Source organism: Falco cherrug, chromosome 5, assembly GCF_023634085.1.
Source record: "Falco cherrug isolate bFalChe1 chromosome 5, bFalChe1.pri, whole genome shotgun sequence".
Classification (NCBI taxonomy): domain Eukaryota; kingdom Metazoa; phylum Chordata; class Aves; order Falconiformes; family Falconidae; genus Falco; species Falco cherrug.
Window position 1 is genome coordinate 43141163 of NC_073701.1, and position 19612 is coordinate 43160774.

The following is a 19612-nucleotide window of genomic DNA, read 5'->3' on the forward strand; positions in this document are numbered from 1 at the left end:
CACAATCTGAAAAAAAGCACTCATTACTGTTGATATGAAATGAATTTATACTGAATACTCCTGAATTAAATGTTAATAGTTCACAGAATGTGTATTAAATGTTGGTGCATATGACTACCTCACAGGGTTCTGCAGTACCTTAAACAGAATTTCATATGGTACATCAGTAAAAATTACTTCATACAAACTCATTTTTCTTAGGGTTTTCTCAAGGTCAGTAGCAATTTTCCTGCAGTGAATGAAAATGCAATTTTCTTTTGTCTTTTCTGTATCCTTCCCACAACTGGATTTAGATTTAACACTCCAAAGCTTCTACTCATATAAGACAGGAACATCTGCACATGCTCCGTCTGCTATCAACCAAATAAACTCAGCCTTCAGAAACTGCTCAAAGGAAACAGGATGAATTCACACACATCCAGTAGCTCTATGTGACATCACCTCTGGAAGAAATACACAATATAAGAAAATGTATGGGATACCTGTAAATAAATTAAAATTTCCTAAAGCATTAGAGATATGGAGAGCAATGTCATTGTAAAGTTATTGAGAACTGGGTAGTATATTACCTTCTCTATTTTCCCAAGTGAAGGTGATTTTTCACATCACAGCGATTTCAGCTAAGCTGCTGGCTGAAGTTTGGCCTGAGGAATGCCGGTCTGCTACCATGTCGATGTGGTGGCTACCTGTCATAGATGCCACTGTCGTAGAATGACTTGTAAGAAACCTTGCTGAACTGCTGAGAAGTAAGTGGAATGTTTTTATATTGGAAAAATCCTAATTTATCATTAAAGAAAAATTTCCATGAAATGCATTTACTTTGAGAAAAAGGTTTGTTAAGAGGACAGCTCTTACCCAGTGTGAAATTTCTATTCAGAAAGAAAGGGTCAATACAGACCATCTCGGCATCTCAGGGTGCTGTAACACCTGGTTTGGCAGGCTGCTGCTCTCAGAAACCCCGCATCTCTAAAAACACAGGACACTGCATTTTTCCTGGCCTATTTCTTAAAACTAGGTTCTATTTTTTTCTTGTTAACTTAGGAGAAAACAATCCTGAAAATCTCTTTTTTTTGCAGTTCTTGTTGGATTGTTGGTGTTGCTGTTCAGTAATTTTTTGGTATGTATTTGCTTAAGATTATGACTTGGTCATCTTAAAAAATTAATTAACATATATTCCTTTGGTACATTTGTTAGTGATATGTGAAATAGAACATTCTCATGCATGTGTCTGAATATGCAATATTTCTCCCTTCAAAAATAAGCTTAATTTTGACTTCTATTCAGGATGGTAGCCTTAACCTCTTTTATTTACATATTAAGAATGATAAAATATATTAAGACAATGACCCCCAAAGTATTTTGATCAGAAAATACAGTTTGCTAGAATTTACTGAATTACTTATTACAGTATTTGTAAAGCAAATTATTCTATTGTAATTAATAACATCAATCTGTAAAGATCTAACAGATCATCTGAGGGCAATGACTAGTTAATAATGCACAGTCTGATATGTACCATCCCTCTTATGGAAGATAATACTGCTAATTACGCAGTAAACTCTGCCAGAAGCAACCACTCAGAAAACCTAACAGAAGCCCTTTGCAGAAGAGAAGTCATTGCTAATGACAAAGGTAGAGCAGAACCGTCAATACAGGTATAACTGAGGGATGGTCTCTGGATTTATGTGCCACAATGTGAAGCTGTGGAAGTTCTGCTTTGAAAAGTTGTTTCACGAAGGTTAATTTCTTGTGCAGACCCTTTTCCTGTTCGACTATTATTGGACATGTGCCCAAGTCAAGATTGTATCCAGGTAGGTTGAGCTCTTGCAGAACTATACCTGTGAATAGATTTTAATAAGAAGAAATCTACTTATTTTTCAATACGCAGATTCATGTTCTTGTCCTAGCATCCATAACAAACCAGCTGAATAGTGTAATAGCTATATCCTTATGTCAGGGTTTTATTTTGACTTGTTTGTAGAATTTTAATTTTTAAGCTTTTCAGTACAATTTTAAGTGGTGACAGAGAACCTTTGCATGGGCATGATATTGAGGTAGATACGTGCTGTTGCTGGTCATGTAAGGTCAGCTTTGGAAAGCAGTCATTGTCTTTTCACCTAATGACTATCTGGGCATCCAAAATGAAGAAATACAACTTGATCTTTCAGAACTGCTTCGTATCTGAATCTTCTGTTGGCCTTACCTCAATACTCTGATGTGCATTGAAATCACAAGGCACTTTTGGCTCCAAGCTACCATCAACTAAATTGTGCATCAGCATAATCATGCTAAATCAACAGTACTTTGTTGATACAAATACTGGATCGCCTTAAGTACTGAACAGAAGCACATTATTTTCATTTACAGTTCAATTTGAGAAATTTTTTACTTTTGTCTTCTGCCTGGGGACTCTAAGCTGCTCTGTTGGTTGTGAAACCATTTTGAGCATTGCTCTGCTTCCCAGTGCTGAGTCATGTGAAAGAAATAAATGGATACAATCTTTTTCAGACTTGCCTCTTGACAGTCATATACTTCAGGGGAAGATGCAGGTTGTCCACATTTTCTGAAGTCAATCGTTTTTATGTAGCTTTCTGTACTTTGAAGGAAAGGGTCATTCCCATTTCCACTTGCATTTGAACATGATCTTCTCACTAAGATTACAATATTTTACTGTTAGGCTTTGACCTGGAACTGTGCTAAACAGCCATAAGCTTTGATGCTGTATCTGGGAAATACATGGAATATTGTTCCATTGCAAACAAACCCCAACAGTGAGGCTTCCAACATCGCTCATACTGAAAAGATGGATATTACTGCCCTCCCACACCTGCAAGTATAATCTTTTATAAAGCAATGGGAACTGCCTGTACATATGGGAAGCAGAAATTTGCCCTGGATTAAAATGAATGTACAAAAAAAATTTGAGAACAGAGGACTTACAGAAAATGTTTCTTTGCCTGCTGGCTCCAACACACTAGTTCAGATAGAGGCCAGGAAAGCAGTGACTATTTGTTGTCACCATTTGGTAGTCTGTGTGAAATGAGATAGTAAATGCTGCCAGTTCCATTTTCTGACTAATCCAATGCCTGTTCAGTTACAGGAGTTGAGAATGTGCCTGAATAATGAAATATTTCCCATGCTCAAAATCAAGCAGGTGGTTTAGTACCTTGATGAGTCAGGTGTCATAGCAGAAAGCATTATAACTCTTAATGCTTGTTGGCATGCCTGTAGGTAGGCTCAGCCAAGAGGACAAGAAAGGAAGAAACTTCTCAGCCCAGGAAGCTTGCTGGCAACATAATGAGGGATATTACCCTGTCACTGCCTAGGCTGTGCTGGAAGATTAATGCTTATTTTTTTCTAATTGCCTTCAAGTAGGAAACTGTGCTACAGCCTCCTTAAGAATAGCCAAAAATTTGTGTGTGCATCTGTGTATAAGTGCACAATTATATATAACATGCATACACACGTGTGCAACACATAACATACAGACTTGCATAACGTAAATGGCTCTGCTGCTACAGGGAGTCACATAAAAACCCCAGCTTCACTAGCCTTTCTCTGCACCTCACAGTTATCACCCCTCATTCAACTTTTTCACTTTTTTGGGTGACATTTTTTCATTGCAAAGTGAATTAAAAAAAGAATGACTAGCAACATAGTAGAAGCACTAAGGATTATAAACCTTTTGTCTAATCAGAGGTTTTTATAGAGTTTTATCATGAATTTTCTTCATGAGAGGGTGGAACATCTGAGGAATTACTGCACTTAAAAGGAAGTGGAAAATATTTATTTTATGATTTCCAAGGACTGGCTTTTCAAAGGCTGTTTTGTTTATATGTCTCAAAGTATGTGCATAGACAGACAAGAGTTTAAAGTTCTTTCCCAAGGTCTTCAAACCAAGCAGTTTATTCCTCCTTTTGCAAGCAGAGGCTTAACACACAGATCAGAGAAAGGGTATAAACCTTAGTACTCTCTAGCAGAAACCAGTTATCATGATTTTGTAGTCGAGCTGGCTGATCACGTACAGAAGCAGAGAGATTCATTGTAGCACTTGCACATTGTCCACGTGTGTGTCCTAGCCAATGCTTCAAGGGCATCGGCAGGCCCGGGATCAGCCACAGTGTATTTCCAAATTCCTGTAGCAAGAGTGGGCCAGAATGATCCTTTTGCAATTTTCTTTGCTCTTAACACATTTGAGGACTCCCGTGTTAGATTTTCTTGTGAGAGTGCAGCGCTCACTCTATCTGCAGCATGACTTTCTTCTGGCGCCTCACCACCTGTCACTGGCTGGTTGGTTAGCTGCCAAAGGCTGCTTACCACAGCCTGGAGAGGTATATTAAAAAACTAGAGCTTCACATTTTAGTGTGGCTTGGCAGTAACTATTGTCTCAAAAAATCCCATTGCTTAGGGAGGGGCAACCACAGAGCTGTGCTGGGGAAATCCCAACTATTGTCTAACAGCCAGAGAGACTGCAAGTTCATAAGGGTAGTGAACTGCCTTAATGTATTTCATATATGCCTAAATCATACATAACAAGCCAAATATCCTAGTACACCTGTTTTACATGTTTTATATTAAAACAAACAAACAAAAAAAAAAAGGAAGAAACTCGGTCACTATACTGAGTAAGCTGAAAATTGCATCTCTTATGTAGCAAGCTAGTATTCACAACTATGGTTAGTACGTTGGTTGTTCAGCTGAGAAAAGACTAGTTCACTAAAAACATAAACACAATGAGCCTCCTTTCTGCAAATGGGGCAGCTTTGAGATGCTCCACTTAACGCAGACAGAAATCTAGATGTCCCGAGTAATTAGATATTTGGTGGTTTTGGTGTTTGGGTTTTTTTTTTTTTTCAGATGAGGCAAAGGGAGAAACCAATTTGCAAAACAGACTGTTGGTCTTTCAGTGGTTCATAAAACAACCCCAGATCTCGCTCTTGCTTCTGCTGTACCTGGGATCACCCTACAGAACTGCTAAGTGCCTGTCCAGAGTGTAACAGAGGAAGGCAGTGAATTCACTCCAAACTCCCAACGATTTGAATCTGACAAACTACTTCACCTTTGCCTCCGTGCTTTTAACTCAACTGACCTTTTATATTATTTTGAATTATTCATTAGCTATCTAAAATTAATTTCACAAACTTACAACATTTAAGACTGTAAGCAAAGAGAAACTCATATTTGTACTATTACACTAATAGGTTTAATAACAATAATTCACCAACATCTGTAATCATAAAATAAAAACTTCATTATAATTTCAATACTGTTAATACAAATCCTCAGGTTTGCCAGTACACCAGCTGTGTCCTGGTGCTCAACAACACAAAACAGCAATTCATGCAAAATTACCAGTCTTTGTTACTGACTCTTTTCCCTGGCTCCAGTCCCAAAATATTCCTGCTGTTCAGGTCTTTTGTTTCCTCTCACTGGAAGTTTTTTTATTTCCTAGGAGAATACAAAAGATATTCCCCAAGGATGCCTTCAGTAGCCTTTTCACCTCCAATATCATGCCTCCAGCTCTTTATTCCTCACAGTTAAAAGCCTCAAGTGTTTGGTTAATAGTCTCTACTGACTTGGACAACGTGATTCTTTCTCAGGTGCTTCTGGCATCATGACATGCCCACAGTGTTCTCTAGCACCTCTAACCAGTTTGGAAGCTTAAAGCATTAAGTAAAATACTCATATAGCAATAATATTTTCTGACTTCTTTCCTTAAGGATTGTAAAATGTTCAGAAAACCAAACCAACTAACATTTAATGATTCTTTTTGAATTAGGATGATACTCATAGTATTGGATACTCTGCCGAGGTAGAAACTTGAGGCCTTACCCAGGAGCAAGGCCTGAGTGTGTTGGGCACTGTGCATGCTTTTTGTTAGGAAAAGTTCCTCAGAAGGAGTTTGCAACTTAAAGGCATAATAAAGGCAAGAGGCTAAGAAGAGGAGATAGGTTCAGGATGAAATATTTCTTTCCTGGATTTGAACCATTAATTCAGAAATAGTCCCATTGCACTGGACCTACTGGTTCAATCACTGACAGCAACTTTCCAGCATGCATTGTAAAAATGTGTTAGAGAGGTGGCAATGATCGGAGAGTTCATGGTGCTGAGATATCACTCGTGTTCCTTCCAGGCAGCTTCTCGTCTTTGCCAAGTAGCCATCCAGAGAAAGGATCGTTTATGTTTCAGACTCCTGGGTTGCCTTTGTGTTTCTTCTCCATCTTAGTCAGCTGACCATCTTGTAATTCCTGGTGTGGGTACAGAAGAGCTTGCATGTTTGCTGACTGAGATAATGGATATCTTCACAGCAGTTCTTTTGGGAGGGGAGGGAGGGGAAAGAAAGTAAAAAGTTTGCCTGTCAGTTGGCTGCATCTGTTATTCCCCAAAGCCTACTGAGAATACAAAAAGGGGAATGAACTCAGATAATCAGTCTCAGATAATGCTCTATTGTGTAGCAGACCACAGATCTCTCAAGCTGCCATTAAGATGAGATTCATCACTGGTAGACAACAGAATAATCTAAAATAATTATCCATTATGAGAGCATTGGCACCTTTCCTGAAAGCATCCTGCACTGCACCTTGGTCGAAAGAGGACACAGGCTGTCTTAGGTCTATATGGTAGCTACACACTCTTTCTCTCTCCTTTTATACTGGGAAGCTCCTGTGTTTCTATACCCCCTGGTACTCTGGCAAGTAGTATCCAAATGAAAAAATGGCACATGTCTTTTAAGAACACAGGTTTCTCAGGTTATAGGATACATGCATCTTTACACTGATCATTTGGTCACTCACTAGTAGAGAGAATAAAGATTTTTTCAGTGGTATCTGGAGCACAAAAGTCTGTTAACAGTGTGGTTCTCTGGCTGAGCAGATTAGAAAATTCAAGATGTATATCATTTAAAGGTGTTTTAACCTCACTGGGAAGCTAGCAACATCATGTTTTGATATTGCTTTCAAAATAAGTATCAGAATTGTGTTTGGGCAAATAATGTGCCTGTAAAATGGGCAAAACACTTGCAATGATCTTACAAAGTGAGGGGAGACAGATGCTACACTGCAGTCAGCCATTGGTCTTTTGGACAGACCACTTCCTCAGTGCTATCTCTCCCTGTCATTCCCTACCTTATTCGCATTGCAGACTCCTTACAGCAGGACACATTTCCTAGTAAGAGTCTGTGAAATGCTAAAAAATTTCAGACCTTACTGCTTGTTCATTTTCATGCTGCTTTGAGACCTTAAGTGACTCATACGGGGCAGCTTCAAGGGGAGACTGGACAATGCTTTTAGTGCCATTGAACCAACTCAGGTGTGTCTGCACTGAAAATGTACTCCAGTCCATGTATCGCTGATATTCTGTAAAAACCTGAGGAGTTATAAATCTGGATTTTAAGGTCCAGTTTTGCAGCTACTGAGGTTGTTCTTGTGTATAGAGAATTTTTCATTTTAGCTAAAAGTTCACCTTTTAAAGCTTGTAACCATTTATCACAATGACCAGGATTATAAAACTTTAATTCTAAGACTTACTGTGAATATTTATGTTCAAAAAATAAAGTCCGGAAGATGACCAGTTGCACATCAGCTCTGGACTTGTTATGTGACAAATGTGGGATTCTTCATTTTGTTTAGACCCTTAACTAAACTTGCCCACATAAGCCAATTTTATTTCAGCAACAAAGAATTTAAAAAATGAAAGATCAAAAAGTTTCATTTTGATTTGGGATTGTCAGATCAAATCATTTGGTTAACATCTTTATGACTGTTTCATTCTACTATTATTGCTATGTCTAAATGTCAATCTCTTTATCCTATGGTACAGATCTTTTTTGTTTGCATAGCTGATTCAGTCTTTCCTCCCTGAACCAGATGTAACAATCTCCCTTTGACCTTCTCTGTAGGTGTTGTAGATGAAATTCTGCACAAGGTGTTAAGAGGGAATATGAACAGACTTACAGCTTTGTCTATGGTTTCAATAGAAGTAAGAGAAAAACAGTCCAGCATCAGCATAAGACATGAAAACATCCTACAGGAGTGGGATGATTTCCTGAGCTCTTTGGGAACAAGGGCACTTAGGAAGACAGTACAGCTATTAACTCATTACTTAAGCAGAGATAAAGCACTTTGAAATACTATGTATTTGATAAGTTTTATATAGACCAAAGAGACAGCTTGATGGATGAATTTTCTGTCAGCCTGTCACATGACTCTCAACAAATGTGACGTTTATTCCCGTTTTTCATAATCTCTGCTGTATAATAGTAATAAGACAGTAAGCAAAGTGTTTCAAATCAATGGTGCATTTCTTGCCTGGTGGAAACCACTTAGCCTTCATTTGTGTTTCCAAGGTGCTTCACCTGAAGGTCAGAACAACTCCTTAGATACACCATGGACATTGACTGTCCTGGCACTTCAGCAAAATCACAGGCAGTCTCCAGTTTTGACAGAATGAAGTAATTTTCTGACAGCTGGTGCCCATAATACAGATGGTGATCTCAAAATATCATCCTAAGCTTTCTGTTCGAGGAGGGTGGGTAGTGCAGTGTAACCCTACCAACAACAAATAGCTTGTTTGTTCCTTTTCTGTGTGGTTGACACTGCAGTTCTGTTCTGAGAAACAGGATTTTGAGGTATTATTACTTTAGGACTCAGGACATTTGAATTCAATTCCTTGTGAATGTCATGTCTGCTGGGATACTGGGTAAGTCTAGATCCAACAAAGGACTCCAGTGCCCTACAAAGCAATGCCCAGGCATGCAGAATGCAGAGCTTTGTGCCTGGTAGTAGGCTTCCTATGTAGTGACTTGTTATATATGAGGCATAAAATAGCTTTCCTATTAAGCACAAACACTTAGACACCAGACTGAACTTTAGGCTTTTGATGCCTAAGTCAGGGTGGCAGGTAGAGGCCTCCTTTCATTCCACCAGTGCCCAGAGCGACCTCACAGAGACAGGTACCTACACTTCTTTGAAGGAACAGGACAGAGTTTTTGATTTTTATTGTTTCTGTCTCTCCTGCAGAATACAAGTGATAAATAAAACCATAATCTCCTTGGTGGCTATCATCTTCTTCAAGTCCAGATTTTAGAATAGTATGACACTGATTACTGAACTCCTAGAGAAAGTCTACCTTTTAACAGTGAAAACTTATCATAAAGTTTCTAGAAGATACTTTTATGCATCTCTTATATTTTCCTCAGCTCTTTTGGTGAAATATTTAGCTGAATGTTGACAGGTATTGTATATTACTGTGGCTCAACTGTGCTCTTTACATTGATGTGTACTGAGAATCAGGATATATGCATCTGTTCCTTCCCTTTGCTTCAGCAAGGCAATCCTTTTCTTTGAGGTCATGAGTCCTGCAGAATGAAGCAAAAACTTGAACCACCTCAGTCATAGCTCAGCCATGCTTAGTGTGAGACCATCCTAGACTGATTCCAGCAGAAAACCTGTGGCTATTTCCAACTTGTGATGTCTTAACTACATGGTGCTGTAGCCGGTTGCTCAGTTTCTAAATACATTTCAAGGGAAACAGTAAATATGGATTGTTATTGCAGCAGAGCAGTCCAAAATATTTTCCACAGCATTTCCCCACTGCAGCAACCCTCCCTCTTATGAGGGCTGCTGGAGCTTCCTTGTCTTCCATTCTGCCATCACAGGGTCCTCTCCATCTTCTACCTGAGGGCAAAAGGTGTGGGAAGGATAAAGAAAGTTTATCCCATGTCTGGTTTGAACAATGTATACGTTATCTACTTCTCATAGACGTCAACACTGACATCTTTTTTTCTTTTTTTTTTTTTAAATCACTACACCATGACAAGGAGCTTCTAGCATTCAGAGGTGTGGGCAAATCACACTTCCACAGTGCATATAAGCCCCACCACAGCTGGACATACAATTTTCAACTCCCACATTTGTGTAAGTGGCCCGTTCCTGGAACCACCTAATGGAGAGGACATCTTTATCCCAAGAGTATTCTTGCTAGTAAAACCTGGTGATAGTGGGTTCCTGTTCCTGGGCAAAATAAATGTAAAAGTGGTATACTGAGTAGAAAAGCCATCCAGGGATTTGATCCAATAGAACCACTGGATGTGAGTCAACCACTTCCAATCAGTAACCCTATGCTCTGCTGTCTTGCACTTTATTCATAAGGATCATTTAGAATGAATATTGATTTTGTAAGCAATGTGGTATATTGGAAAAAGTCTGCTAATACCAGTAGGTGAAGAAACTGACTTACACCTTCGGTCCATTCAAAATTCATTATTTTGAGGTTATCATAAGTGAATGAACTAGTGGATTTTTATGCATATTTACACACAATTACCTGTACTTTAAAAGGTGCATATAGGACATTAATATTTTATCTTGCTAGCTATGAGCAAGCTCTGATCTTACCACTGCTCTGCACATTTTTTATTCAAGTTTTGCTTGCTTAGAGATGTATCTTGATATTTAAAAGGTTTATATATTCTATTTACTGTTTCAACAAACATATGTGAATATAAACAATGTCCAAAAAAAGTTTCTCCATGACTGAATAAAGGATTTTTCAAACTGTGGGTCTGCACACTGTGGAAACTGATACAAGATGGAAAGGATGGCCTTTTTTGAAGGGACCTTGGGAGACCTTGCATGCCTAACACTGACAAAAGTAGCTGTATGCTTTATACCAGGGGTCCTCAAACTACGGCCCGTGGGCCGGGTACGGCCCCCCAGGGTCCTCAATCTGGCCCCCGGTATTTACAGAACCCCCCCACCACCACCCCCCGCCGGGGGTTGGGGGGGAAACCAAGCAGCCGCAGGTGACTGCCTGCCACTGCATCCGCGCGCCGGCCCCCTGGTTAAAAAGTTTGAGGACCCCTGCTCTATATGCATTAGCTCCTGTCCCAGTTCTAAGTGGTCTATGACATTTTCTGGATAGTGGCTGTTCTGCAAAAATAGGTTGCTTTTTTTCTGAAATCCTGCAAAGATGTCAGAATTTTCCACAGCATTTCTGTGACTAGCCTGTACATCAATGATACTGACAAAAGGCAAATGTTAAACTGACAGTCCATTGGTGTTTGTGTTAGAACTGGTTTGTTGCATTGGACAAAGCATCGGTAGACACAGAAGAAAGACAGAAATTCTTTTCAAAAGAGCTGTCACAGTGTACACAAATGAGCCTGCCTGTGATGTGATTATCCCAGTTCTAAGTATCATTTAGCAGGTACTTTGTGCACATGAGAATCATAAAAGATAGCAATAAAAAGATTATTTTAGACTTTCCATCGAACAGAGACTCATTTTTGGTTTCTTTTTGTTACCTTTAAGGAGTCCTTATTCATGAATGTGGGCAATAGGAAGTTTAATTAAAAATAATTAACTATATTGCATCTTGCTGTTGTTAACTTCTGCTCAGTCAGGTAGGACTTGAAAGACACATAGAAGAAAGATTCAGATTTTCCCCAGGTACTTTAATCTTGTTTATTGTCAGCTTCCCTCTTGGATTTTCCTCAGGAGAGAGCCCAAGGTCTGGTGATTGCTTCAGACCCTTATCTTTGTAAAAGGACTGCCCACCAGAAGGAGTAGAAAACACATTATTATACTCAGTAACTACTCACAGTGAATGAGCACAGGTCCATTTTTTGTCAATATTTGTGATAGCTATATGTTACAAAACTTGTCACCTACAGAGCTTATGTAATTATAAATTATTTAAAGGAGAGAAAAACATTCTCAAGAATTATTCCCAACCAGAAAAGAATCCAGCTTTGTCACATTAATGCCTCAGCTCTTCTGTAGTTTTCACAACACAGTATCTACAAATTTAGGTTGTGTGCCCATAGTCTTTCTAGCCACAACACTCAGATTTATGACAGCATAGATTTCCCATCAGAACAGATGGCATACTGCAGCAGAATTTATTAAAGCTGCATTTCCCAGACCCCTTTCTGTAGCACTCTTGCTCTTTCCCCTCCTTTTCTTAATGTGACAGGACATCGTATAGCTCTGACACTGAAACTAGCAAGAAGACATGTGTGGTTCCTTGCAAGTCTGCACTGCATAAATAATCATTCCGATTACTGACCTGCTAAGGCTCCTAGCTGGCAATCACACAGCAAAGCTTGTCATTTCTCCTGTTTGGTGCTGCTCCACCATTCCCTTATCCTGACTTCTAAGCTGTTATGTGTCTCTCATGTCTGACATCAGAGAAGATAATCAGCTGTGGCTTAGGAACTGTATCATTCTAGGTCTTATGAGTAAGTATCTTGGGTTAGTAAGAACACAGACAGGTATCGAAAAAAGGATGTGACTTGACAAAATAAGGCCAAGTTATGAGTCTTTATGTTTCTAGGAAGTGTTATAATTTCGGGTTTTCCATAAATCAGGTTTGTAACAGATGGGTGAAATGTAGGTCAGATGGAGCAGACATCTTAGTAAACACTTGCTTTATGGTTTTTTTTAATAATTTCTGTCTCTTGTCACATGATAAAAGGAGGTTTAAATCAATCTGTGCAGACCGCTTCCAGTAACACAAGGGATAATGCGAGGGCAGACCTGCAACATGAAGGGCAGGATTCTGGCATTCGTTTGTGCCTTGTGTCAGGTTCATCTTGGATGCACACTGGATAAAGCAGCAGCGTTGCAGGCAGAATTTGTACACCTGTTAATAAGTACTGTGACAAAAATGACACACAAGACCACATACTGAGCTGAAGCTCTTGCAGTCCCAGGGCATCAAAGGGTCAACCAAGGACACAGTGGCAGCCTTGACTTTGAATTTCCTGGCTGTTGTTGACCAGCTCAATACTTGAGGTTCATGTGTCTCCTTCATATTTTGAAAAAAGCTGCATGGGACACAGAGCCCCCTCCTCCAAAACATAAGGAATTCCCAGTCCTTTCCTTTTAATGGCTCACAGCCCCTTCTGTAAACATATATATTGAAGAATTTAAATGATGGGCTTTTACGTTGGATATCCCTGGATCTGTGAGGGCCTGCCATATAAATACATCACACCTCACAGGTGCAAGCACTGTTGCTGCTCCTTTTGAGCTGTAATGGTCTCTGATGTTGTTGCACCTGCTGCACATGCTGCAGGTTCTCATCTTGTGACGTATGCAGAGCTCAGCGTGTATTGCTCTGCCCTTGCGGCTGCTTTGGGCATAGAGCTAATACAGATCTCCACTTCTTACTTGATTTAGCTTTAAATATGAAAAAATAAACTTGCAGAAGATTCAAAATCATCTGTCATATTACCCTTTTTTCCCAAATACTTCCCTCCAACTGTTTTCCTCACATCTGGTATCTTTCCCTAATTTAGACACCATGTTTCTTGTTTTACATCACTGACCGTGTGTACTAGGATTTTAATCCCCAGTAAAGGTTGAGTCAAACCCAGGAACTTTTTTCCTCATACATTTCTAAGTTTGTTTAGTTCTGAGCCTAAGAACAAATTATTTTGGCTATTATTTCTTTATACAGTTTATATATTTTATGTACTTTATCTAGAGAAGCCAGCCAATAAAGCACTTGCATATGTGCTTAATTCAATGGAATTGCCATTCATCTTAAAGATATAAGTACTTGACTTTCTGACATCCCTGGGTAGAGCTGTAAACAGGAAATTACAGTTACTGATACAGATTTAAAAATCTCTGTCTTAGAATACTTCATAGCCTGTATGGAAAATAATTCTTGAACCAGACTCATGTCTATGGGCAAAAGGCGGGTAAGAAATTACATGGTTTCCGTGATACACCTTTGGGGGCCACTGCTGTTAATTGCAAGCCAGACCTGCAGTGGGGCAGATGAAGGCCAGGCTACGTCTTCCTCGGCAAGCGCTGCATGAAGAGGGGTGCAACAGGAAGCCTCTGGCTGGGGCCTAAAGACAACATCCACTGGAACTGAAATCAGTGGTAACCTTTCCACGGCATGAAATCACATTTGGATAGGATCCAATAGGAAAATAAATTTTAACTTTCTGTGGAACTGACTATCTTTGCTGCCATCCTGTTCATTTAAAAGGAATAAGCAAAGACCCATTTCCCCTCATGCAGCGGAAACTTATTAGAAACCACTTTTTTTGGTGACACATCTAAGCTCCCCTCTGGGACCACTCATCCCGTAAAAGTCGTTTAAGGCATTTCTGAAGAATAGCTACCGGTACTTGTTCTGGCTCTGTTCTGATTCTTCCTTGCTCTCTTGTCTCTTGAGTGAATTTGTTGGCTCCTCTATAATACATACAATATTAATCAGAGCCAGAGACACTTTGCCACATACAGGTGAGCTGAATAGGGTCATAAAAGCCTTTGGTGGGAACACAACTCTGGTTTCACCAAAGTAGTTACACATACATGCTTGTAGCCTATTTACTTATCATTACCTTAAAGAAACCTTGCAACTTCTCTTATCTTTGGAGAAATTTAATCTGATTCATCACAGCTGCATTTTATGTTGTCTTTTTTCTAGATTTCTGCACAAAATCAGAGTATTATGCTTTGCCTCGCTTCAGCTTTTGGCAGTTGGTGGTCTTTAAAACAGAGATGAACTGGTGAACTGTTCTTGACTGGAAGGGCCATGCAAAAGGCAATGCACTTCTCTTCATTGCAGCTGTAGGCTGTGGGTCCATGTGGTGCTATAAGTAGAATGGGTTCTTTACTGATCAAATATCAACATATCTTTGATAGAAAATTACCTGTATAGAATATATTTATTGCAGTACAGTTACCTCACTTTATAAGAAGTGGAAGAAGAATACCGTGACTTGTGGCTGTGTCTAAGCTCTTAACAATGGACCATTTGATCTAGATAAATATGATGTAAAAGCTCTGCAAGAAACACGTCTTCATGTTTAATGACTCATCTGTCGTGGATGGAGAACAACTGCCTTTCTCCACCTCCAGGAGAGTTGTTAGAAATGAAGCCTTTCTCCTTTTCACGTTGTCACTGTTTTTAACAAACAGCAAAAACTAAACGTGCCTCCTTGCTTGATGTTGCCCTGAAACTATGCGTAGTAATGGATTATCAAAGCAGTGCAGCTCTGCTTGTTAGGGACATTTTCCAAAGTGGAGCTTTGATGTACCATGGCACAAGAATTGTGCTCTGGCTTCTAATTAGTGCTGACGTGGATTTGATAAGGTGCAGAGGCAGGGCTGGGACTGCAGTTGCCAGAGTGGTGTCTCTCGCCCAGCATGAGCAGTTCCAGTACATGCACACCACTAGGGAGGGTAGCGACCTGCCCTGTGATACAGCTCCACAGCCGCATGGCGTTTTATATTTGTTTCCACCATTAAAAAGACCCACTTAAACTCAAAAAACCTGTAAGCAGTGAATGGAAATTATAGCCTGGCAAAGATGACATTTCTCAGGATTGGCTATCTTGAAAATGCAGCCTGTTGGTCACAACTGTTGAGTCATTAATTTCCTTTCTAGGCAAGCAATTAGTGCTCTGTTTCCTGTGAAGAAAATTTCCCTTTGGATGGCAGTGAGTGAGGCTGGGCAAATGATGACAGTTTTGCAGAGGTTAGCCAGCTGCCTAATCCTTAGAAAAGTTTCTGACAAGATGCATTTTACAGAGGAACACTTGCATGTCCATAAACATCCACACACATGTTCATTCACATCCCACACAGAAATGTCAGCCACGATATGGGCCTCATTGTTCCCTGTGCTGTAAAGATAGGGTTTATGCCTAAAAAACTTATAAACCCCACAGCTGATGCCACCTGAAAAGTGATAGATCTATATAAATCAATGAGATTTGATTTATACCAAGTGAGAAAAACATAATTTCTCTGCTTTTATTGGAGCTTTGCTTGAATAAAGATTAAAAAAAAATATGACAGTGTATACCTAAATATATCTTATTTGAGCAAAGATAGAGAGAAATAGACGGATTTTCTTATTCTTCACTTTGTTGTACAGTTCATCTGTCTCTGTTATTATAAGTGAAAACTGATAGACATTAATAAACTAAATATTTCTCACCGTGCATTTTATTTCTGTTGTTAGTGAGTGCTGCTCAGCTCAATTTCAAATCCAGTTCAGACTGCAGAGCATTAATAAAGTCAACTGATGAAACAAATTCCACCTTTTATAATCTTAAGCTCTAAAAGATTTACTAAATTCTAGTGTCCTTCGATCTCATGTGACGTGTGCAGTCAGAGGAAAATATAAAAACTGCAGCTGGGCAGATAAGATTTAGATTAAGAGAACCATTGCCTCAAGAAATCACAAATGTTGAATTCAGTTTGGATGTTGCACAAAGCAGAACATAAAGCTGTGGGAAGAGCCTGTGAACCCCCTACTGCTGGACAAATTTCTTAATGCAGCTGCAGCACTTCAGTAATCAAAAAATGACACTATACCTTTCTCTTTCAGTTAAACAGGAATAATTATAAATAAGCTTTCTATGAAACTCTTTCCACCACTAAGCATGGCATTTTACATTGAAAATTGCTGCCCCACGTTTTTCAAAGGCCTTCAAACACATGAACATTTTCTGTAAGGGCTTGGGGACAATGGGCAGATGCGGCTCCTGGTTATATGGCCCATAGGATGGGTAAGGACAGGAGCCTTCCCTCAATATCACGTGGCCAAGGGTAAATGATGCTGTGCTCTTGCCAGTGGATTCCCCTACTCTTTGTGGAACAATGTGCTGGACCGGGTCCTCAGCCCGTGCAGGCCCCCAGGGTGCCAGCAGAATGTCAGGCTTCCCCTGCAAAGCTGGCCATGCGGTTTGGTACTTCTGGATGTCAGCCCCAGCTCTTGCTTGGATGGTAATCTAATGGCCTTGAGCTACTGGGGGATTTCTCTGCACCTCTCTCTCCATCTTCTCCTTCTTCCCCCGCTTGTCAAGTGCAGAGGGAAACTTTTTTGGCTGGAGGAGAGGTATGGAGGGGAGGAATAATACACATCTCTCTGCTTCTCTGATCCTGGAGCTGGTAGCATGGGAGGCAGAGCCACACTGCCTCTGTTCTCATTGGAATCTGTAGTTACCATTCCCCAGGGGACAATTATTCAGTTGGGAGCTTTATGAAGCAGCAATGGTCTCCCAGGGATCAGTCCCTCAAGGCAGGTGAGAGGAGTAAGAAAACTGAGACAATGTTCTGGCTCTGTTTGACAGAATATTTCCTCTGTGTTTGTTGGTTTTGCCTGTTCCTGGAAATGCAAAGGGCCTAGAAATAGTTGTGGACCTGTCTGTACATGCTGATGCCAGTTCTCTTTTTCAAGTTCATCCAAAGCTAGAATGAAGAGTAATCTCAGAATTGATTTTTGCTTCTGATGAGCTCTGAAATATGTGTCAGATTTGTGCTTCAAAGAAAATGATTATTCACCCACACAGGATTGCACTTTTTTTATATTCTCCTCTGCATTTTAACTACATGCTGTGGACTGTTCTTCCAAACAGAGAATTCGGATGCTCAGCTGAGTACCAGCAGCTTTTGTGACACGTGTGCTGCAGTAAACAGCCCTTGTTTCTTCTGCTGCATATAACCTGAGGTGAGCACTTTTTTTCTGCAAAAAAATTAGTATTTTATTTCTCAAAATATCTTTTTTTTTTTAATTAATATATATGTGTGTGGATAACTATTGATTAGGCCCTTACAAAAAGATTTTCCAGTCACAGTGAAAAATTCCAGTGAAGTGGTTGGTCATGTTGCACAATACTAATTGTTTTAGGGAAATAAATGAGAACCATTAAGCTAAGTTGATCTGTGGTTCACACTTCTTGAAGATGAGATGAACACCTACATTCAGCGGCCAATTTTTCCAAAATGAAGTATAGTCTTTACATGTTTATATTATTCTGAGCCTTTCAGAAAAACATCTGCAGGGCCAGCTTCAGGTCAGAGTCCTGCCTGGAGCAGCACAAAACCAGGGAGTGTGGCTGCAGTAAAATTTGCTCCTTAATCTGAAGTGAAGAGCTAATTCTTGAGCAGTGAGGCAAGGTAACAGAGTGGTGATTATCCATACTTTATGATTATCATAACTCTGCTGCTGCTGCAATATTTTCAGCCAGCACAGGATCCACTTACCATGCCACCTTACAACCATCAACAAGGAGCACAGTAGATCCCAGCTGGGACACATATCAGCATATATTATGGCTGAGGGACAAAGTAATTCTCCTATCTGCAGGAATTTATACTTACAAACCAGAGTGTATCACCTGCCTGGGGTGGTAAATCCTTGCTGTAGCTGATTGCCCAGTAGTCTGGCTCTGTAGCAATGCAGGGGATCTCATGGGCAACCTAGACCTGCTGTTGCACAAAGCTATCTCATATTAGGTTTATAGCCAGGAGCTGCTGAAACAACAAGGGCTTATATTTGTTTCCTTTAAGTGCTGATGTGAACAATAGTTCACTCAAAAGACTATTTGCACAAAGTAATTAGGAAGGGTGTGAACTTGCCTGACGAGTTATGTTTCACAACTCAGCTGTGTGCTCAAGGCTGCCTTTGCTACTTAGCGTGAGCGGGTAGTCAAGCTGAGTGCATAGGCTTCATATCAGGAACAGGCTTGTGGCTGTGGCCATAGATATTCTCCTTTCTACGCCTTTGTTCTCTACGTACCCTTCGTCTGTCTTGCCTATTCAGGCTACAAGCAATTTTGGGGCAGGGATTGTTTCTATCGATATGCAGAGTGGAATGATGCACTAGTTTGAACTCATCACCAGCTCTGTACATGCCCCAAACCCAGAATCAGTACAGAAACATCAGCACAGCATTTGACCATTAAAATTGTTGTGGAGGATAATTAATCCAGACAAATATCACATTGACAAAGTTATATTGTCTCCTAGTTCCTTTCACTCTGCTGTGCCCTTTAGCTACAGCCTATTTAGATGAACAGCATTTACACTAAAGGGACCTTGATGTTGAACAGGACTACTGTGTAGTACTACAACAGAAACTGAGGACATTATCAAGCGGTGCCCAAATTACTTAGTGCAGGGATAAGGAATAAGGTGAACAGCAGTAACTGTTCAGCAGTGCCCTGGATGCCAATTGATGAATACCTTCATGGTCCTGGAGGGTTTGTGCTTGGGGGAGTAACTAAACAGATAAGGGAGGGAGGATAAGAAACAGCTGTTTCATGAACTATGAACTGAATGAAGGTAGATTTAAACTAGTTCGAGGTTATAGCCTGTAAAATAAGGCCAGGATAGCTGTTGAGCTCCTGTCTTACTGAGGTAATAGGAAAACAACTTGATTTATAGTGAGTCCCTTTGGCCTTATTTATATCTGGACTTGTGGCAAAAACTTCCGGAGTGAGGCATTCCTACTCTCATTTCTGTAACTTACACCACTTTGTTTTGTAATTTTTATTTTTGGTAATCTCTTTTGTAAACAGAATGTCCTGCAGAGACCTACAGTAGTGAGTCCAATGCAAACAGGACATCAAAATGCATTACATTTAAAAACACATGCTGGTGTATGGTTAAGATTACAACATTCAGAGCTACATTATATAGGATACACTATACAAACACTTGAATTTCTCACACAGTTACCACTATTTTTGAGGGAGTTTATGTTTGAGTTTCTTAGCACCTTATCACAGATTTTATTAACCGTTCCTTGGAAAATCCTTTCCTTTCCTTTCCTTTGTATGTAACAGAAATTGGTGTGT

At 39.9% G+C, this 19612-nt stretch overlaps 1 long non-coding RNA gene across 1 annotated transcript in view; it reads right to left on the reverse strand.

The window, feature by feature from the left end:
• Nucleotides 1-3784: 3784 nt before the first annotated feature.
• Nucleotides 3785-19612, reverse strand: part of LOC114017855 (uncharacterized) — a 44082-nt gene continuing 28254 nt past the window's right edge. The window contains exon 3 of the long non-coding RNA XR_003563141.2: nucleotides 3785-9674. This is a non-coding gene — a long non-coding RNA (uncharacterized LOC114017855). The remainder of the gene's footprint in view (nucleotides 9675-19612) is intronic.